The following is a 6,602-nucleotide window of genomic DNA, read 5'->3' on the forward strand; positions in this document are numbered from 1 at the left end:
AGAGAAGTTATATGCCTGGAGCATGACTACCCACCCTGACCTGGCCAGTTAGGCACTGCTGATCAGATCACCTGTGAGGCTGCTTTCTGAGACCCGCTTTTCCATTCACATCACCCTAGCCTCGGCCACTGAACTGGTTTTCTTTTCCCTTCTCATTGCCCTTCCTCACTTTCTCCCTCCGGATTGCTCACTATACTCTAAATTATTTTGTAAAGTATTCATCTGAGCAAAAGGCAAAAGAATCACTCGCACAGGTACTGAGATTTCCTTTAATGGGACCCACTCTCCTCAGGTTTTAAAAAGCAGTTTGTCCCCCTCTATTACAAGGGAATAGCACTCTCTCCCAATGGTGACTGCCATTTACATGTTTGTCCCCCAGTCTGAGCTTCATGGAGTCAGGGAAACAGGTCCTGTTATGCAAGCCAGCCCCTCTACTTTGCAAGGCGCCCAGTAAATATTTGTGGGATGAATGGATGGGATTATTCAAACCCTTCCCCCTGCCCCTGCTCCCCACATATTTGAAGTGCACCTTCTTTTCTCTCTCCTCCCAGGAAATAGTTATGGCAAAGCAATAGAAGGCCCAGAAACTTCTAATAGGGTCGGTTGTGGAAGAAACAAAGCCCTGACTAGGACAGTTGTGGCAGAAGTTGTATTCTCCAAGGAGAGGGAGTTTAGGGGGTTCTTGGTGGACCTCAGATTGGGGTGGATATGGACCCAGGAGGGAGGAGGCAGAGATGACACTAAGGTTCCATGCCTGGGTCTGTTAATGGGCCTGGGCACAGCCTGGAGAGGCACACAGCCAGCCCCACTGGCGGTGGCTATGCCTGGAGATCTTATCTGGAGGTTGGCGGATGCCTGGATCTGAGTCATGGGACCTGAGGCCTAGGAAACCATTCCGATGTTGAAACACAGGGGAGGGGGCAGGGTGGGTGTTTTTAGTTTGCCACCAGCACAGATATCATCACCACCTACACTTCCTGTCATCCCTGGGTCACCTTCATGATCACCACTCATCTTTGACCCTGTCACTCATTTGTCACCTTCATCATCATTGTTGCATTACAATCACTGCCCCTTTCTTAACCATGCTGTCATGTGACCCAGTTCCCATTGCTGTGTTACCGTCTGCAGCATCCTGTGGTCCTTTTCCCAGCCCCATGCCCAAGGCTGTGGCTTTCTGAACCCACCCTGTCTTTATCAAATGCCTCTACCCCAACCCTGACTGCTGACGAATTCCATTCCCTTGGATCAGGGCTGGGAGAGAGGGATGGTCACCTTGACTGTCACCACCTATCCCAGTTTCCATCACGTCTCAGTCCTCTGAACTGTCACTACTTTTTCCCATCCCCTGTTAGTTTGCCAGCATTGCTCATCTCTGCCTCCTCCCTGTCACTGCCATCAACGTCCTCCTTACTTTCAGTGCCTCCTCGAGGTCCTGAAATGAGCATTCCCCTCTGCTGTAGACATCTGAAATGTGCCCAGCTCTGAGCCTTTGCCCCCCGCCTGTTCTGCCTCTGGCTTCCTTTGGGTTTCCCTACCTGGAAGTGCCATGCTCCCTACCTTTGATCTCTGCTCTGGCTGGGGGGTGCTTCATTTCACCCCTATGTTGGCTGTGCTCGAAGGCCAGCCTAAACCTAAAATCTCCTTTTATTAAATTGACTATTACTTCCCTTTTTAGAATTCCCTTATGTCCCCTCAGACTGTTACCTTCCCCTCTCTGGGATGCACTCCCATAGTCCCCCAGTCCCTTGACATGTAACACTTATGATCAACTACTTATTCATATAATCATGTGCTTAAGGCCTCCTTGCCCACCAGACAGGACACTCAGGGAGGGTGGGAACTGTGCCTGTCTCAGTCACTGCCAGGTCCCCAGAGCCTAGCACAGTGCCTGGCTCCTGGCAGGGGCTCATGAATATCTGTTGAGTGAATAAATACTATTTATTGAGCACGTAACAGTGCCATGCGCTGTGCTAAGTGCTGTATACATTAACTTGTTCATTCCTGGTTGTATTTTTGATGTCCTTTTATAATTTTATTTATTTTTGAGCATTTCAAGGGCTTGCGCACTGATTTGACACAAGCACTTGGAAACAAACTACATATCCAATAATAGAGGATAGATTAAATACAGTATGGTTTGTCTCTTAGTTATGAAAATCCTGGTTCTGAGGAGTTGATAATTATTCTATAATCATGGCATTAGGTGAAAAGGGCATTACACAAACAGGTTTATGCAGAATTATTTTCAATTGTGTCAGCAGAATACTTAGAAAGATTAAAAGATGAAAAGGAGTGCAAGGATTAACAGGCATTGTGTTATTTCTGAATTATGAGCAATTTACTTTTATTTCTGGTAGTTTTTGCATATTCTTTGATGGGCATTACTACTTTTATAATAAAAGCTATGCGTTTGTAAAAGAAAACAACAAAGAGGTAAGAATAATGTTTTATGTGAAAGTGTCAGTATTTTATAATCCTATATTACTTTCTGATGTACTAGATTGTAAATTCTATGAGGCCAAGTTTCTTGTCTATCTCCCAGATCCAGGCTTGAATGAGAGATCAGCAAAGTGTGATGGAGCTAATTAAATGTACCTTTTTTTTACTGCATCTCTCACTAATTTTCACTTTAATTTTTCAGAGTGACCCCTCCCTATTCAGAAAGAGTGTTTTGGGGGGTTTTGATCTAGAACACCAAAAGAAACCCCACACACAGTGACACATTTAAGAAAGAATGTGAATTTGAGAAATTCTTTCAGAAATATGACAAGAAGACCTGAGTATGCTCTAAGTCTTCTCGTCCTCCCTTGTTCCCATCTTAGAGAGGGGCCTCACCCCAACCAGACACCTAGGAGTCACCCCATGCTTCCTGCTCCAGCACCCCTGGTGTCAATCATTTCCTGCCACTATGTTCCAGCCTGGCTATCCCCTTTTTCCATCCCTAATGCTCCTCCCTTTGTTCTAGCTACCATCGTCTCTTGCCGTCCTTACCGGACCTGCCTCCTAACCAGTTTCTCCGCTCTGCTCTTACTCCTCCGACCCCAAATTCATGCCTTCTGAGCTACAGACAGTCTGAGCTTTCTAGCACACCAGTTTACCCTGCCACTCCCCTGTTTGCAGCCCTTCCATGGCTCCCATCACTCTCAGGAGCAAGTACAAGACAGGTCATGCCCATGATCTGCCCCAGGCTCACCTCTCTAGCATCACCATGCTCCCACTCTACTCCAGCCACAGGGAACTTGGCTGTTGGCATTTCCCAGGCTTCCTTCAGGACTTCTCATGAATTATCTCTTCTCCAGGGGAAAACATCCATTTGGCCCCACACTCCTTCACCTGGTTAACTCCTTCACACCTTTCAGCTGTTCAAGTGGATATCCAAGCCTTCCTCCAGGAAAGCTTCCTGATTGCCACCTCCACCCCCAGCTTGATTGAGTGCCCCTCCTCTTAACTCCCACAGGCCCTCGTGCTTATTACCTCTGATATCTGCATCACAGCTTCTTATTTACTCACCAGCTTCCCCACTGCCTTGTAAGCCCTCCAGTGCTGGGACTGTGTCTTGTTTTCCATTACACATCCAGCACCAATCCCTTGGTAGGGCTTCCATAGTTGTTGAATGAATGAATGAATGAATGAATGAATGAATGAATGAATGAATGAATGAGTAATGAATAAATCAAGTACCCTTGTAGAAACTGATTACTACTTTTTAAGAAGCTCCTTAAAGAAGCTTCTTAAAGATGTCCTAAAAGAACCCATAAATTCTCCAAAAGAGATGAAATTGTCTTATAATCTAAGAAATAATGTGGATTTGACAGGCAGAATTTGAGGGTAAATATATAGTTAGGAAGAGTGGTGTACCAAGGCGGGGGGCAGTGGGAGTGGTCCACCCTATCTGGGAGAAGTACTTTATTACTGACTTGTTTAGAATTGCTGATGATGGTGATAACAAGAAGCAGACTGACTTTTAGTCAGTTTTATTGTTTTTCAGTTCTCTGCCAATGATGTGACCCCTATTGCTTGTCCCCAGGAGGGACTGCTCCCACCCCCATTTAGTACGCCACTGGTAAGGAACCCTGATTACTGGCCTGTTTTCCTTCCCTCAGATCTGGTCTGGGAGTGATTTCAGGAGTGTCCAATCTCTCCAAATTCTGTAGGGCAAGATTATCCTCTGCCAGAGTTGGAACCCAACTACTATGATTCCTTTGCACCCCCAGCTTCCTCACGGGAGCCCTCTGATTCTCCTTGTTGGAGGCTGTCTGTGGCAAGGAGGCCATCTTGTGCAGGCATGGGAGCCTATGGCATAGGACCCATACCTGGATACAGTCCCGTCCCCGTCACTAATGCACTCTGAGGCCTTAGGCCGGCGCTCAGAGCTCACACTCTCAAGTCCCTCTTGGGACCTCACTTTGCCCACCCATAAAAGTGGGGTGTTTGCCCACCTGGACCCTGGGGTTCTCCATGGAATTTCCCACACTGGGGAAGGGATGTCAGCCACGGCATGACGGGAAGTTGCCCCCTTAGGCTCCCTCTTTCTGCTCTTCTCTCTGAGCTGAGTGAGCCACTCTACCACAGGGGACTAGCTGGGTTGGGTGTGTCGGTAAGCAGGACAGAAAGCGAGTCTGGACAGGTGGACAGTGGAGCCTGGGCCCCAAATAGGGTGTGTGTCTGTGTTATAGAGAGGGGGTGGACGAGGGTGGATCTCAGGCAAAGGTCAAGGATGGGAGAGGTGGCTCCAGCAGGCCTGCTGCCCTTGCTTGGTGACTGCCTTCAGGAACTGTGAAGACTGAGGCTGGGTTGGGCTAGGACCTGGCTCTGCTGTGAGGCTGGGGAGTGGCTGGGGGTGGAGAACAGCCCCTTAGTGAGTTCACTTCTAGAGTGGGAGCCAAGGTCCCTTTCTGGGAAGGAAAGGCAGTGTCATGAAAGCAGGAGGGATTCAGGTTAGACTACAGGAGGGGCATGAAATGGTACATCAGGGAGGATGAGATGCCTCTTTATTTGGGCTGTTTCCCAGGAAGGAAGGGAAAATCCATACCACTCAGCCCTTCCATTGAAGGAAGAGGAAATAGACAGGATGACTTGGGAAACAAGGTAGCCTGTAGCCCTCAGTCAGAGTTTGGGGAATTTGCAGCTAAGGAGGAAGTCCTGGGACTAAGGCTGGGTCAATCACCTCCCAGCCCTGGACTTTAGTTGTTCCTCCGTGAAATGGGAGAATCTCCTTGGTCCTTGCCTACAAAAGTGCTACTGACCTGGTCGCTGAAGACCAGGGAGTCCCCCTTGTAAATTCCTCCTGAAATCCTGGGGAGCTAAGAGAAAAGACGGCTGAAATCTGGGCTGAGTTGGGTGGAGATGGGGGAGCCTGGATCCATTGGAGGCAGAGTGGTGCTTTAAGATACGAGTAGCCTGATCAGACATCCCTACTGAAAGGCCTTCATGACAACTAGGGAACATTCTGAGCCTGCCTTCCCAGATATTACGAGCCCCTGGTTTAAGCCCCTCTCATCATCAGACTCTCACTTCCCTAATCCTGTGTCTTTGCCCCACGGTCCCTCCTCAAGGCTCCTCAGCATCTCCCTATTTCATAACATAAATATTTATGAAGTGCTTTCTATCTGCCAGGCATTTTCTAAGCCCTGAGGATGCAGAGGTGAACAAGATTGTTGGTCTTTGTGTGAGTTCCTCCCATCCCAGGGAAAACAGGCAAGAAAACAAATGAAGTAGTTTAATCCTTATTGGCTCTGAAAGAGAGAAGCCCAACCAGCTATGGATACCCAGAGAAACCACGACATCTAGTCTAGGAAAGGTCAGGGTGGAACTAATGCAGACCCTGAGTCTGGAAGGGCCAGGGAGGCCGTGGGGGGACGACAGAGGTTCTGGAGCCACCCCAAGAAGCTCACAAGAGCCAATTATTTTTTGTTTTGTTTTGTTTTTGTTTTTAAGGAGGGCGCCGCTCACAGTGGCCCATGCAGGGATCGAAGCAGCAACCTTGGTGTTACTAGCACCATGCTCTAACCAACTGAGCTAACCGGCCACCCTGAGAGCCAATTGTTAAGTTTTGAAAATTTTTGCAGACTATTAAACACAGCCATCATTAAAAATTAAATTATATAAATGTATAATTACAAAAAATATTTTTAAAACAAAGGTAATAAATAATCCAACTCATCACTTCCTACTTGTTATTACATTTTATTGTTATCTATGCTCTCGAAGTTACTTACATCTTGAATTTTTAAGGTGGAGAAACTATGTAATGGGGCACTGCTGCTCATAGCTTCCCAACTCTTTGTTCAGTGACATCATGTCCGTAGTTTGAAATAGATCATGGTGGCAGTATTTACATCATTGAAAGTAACACCACAAGTCAGGGTTTAATTAATTGTTTTGATTGATTGCATGGAACAGGGGTTGACAAACAATAACCTGTAGGCCACATCCAGCCTGTGAGCTAAGAATGATTTTTATAGTTTTTAAGAGTTGAAAAAAATCATAAGACTATTTCACGACATGTGGAAGTTACATGAAATTCGAATTTTAGTGTCCATAAAGTTGTATTGGAACACAACCACGTTTATTCATTTACATATTGTCTATAGCTGCTT

The 6,602-nt window shown here is 46.8% G+C and overlaps 1 non-coding gene across 1 annotated transcript; it reads right to left on the bottom strand.

Annotated features, from left to right (window-relative positions):
* Window positions 1-5,957: 5,957 nt before the first annotated feature.
* Window positions 5,958-6,031, bottom strand: TRNAT-AGU (transfer RNA threonine (anticodon AGU)). The gene has a single exon. It is a non-coding gene; the product is annotated as a tRNA-Thr (tRNA).
* Between the last annotated feature and the right edge of the window lie 571 nt (window positions 6,032-6,602).

The sequence above is a fragment of the Rhinolophus sinicus genome, chromosome 16, assembly GCF_057876585.1.
Source record: "Rhinolophus sinicus isolate RSI-liver-muscle chromosome 16, RSI-T2T, whole genome shotgun sequence".
NCBI lineage: Eukaryota > Metazoa > Chordata > Mammalia > Chiroptera > Rhinolophidae > Rhinolophus > Rhinolophus sinicus.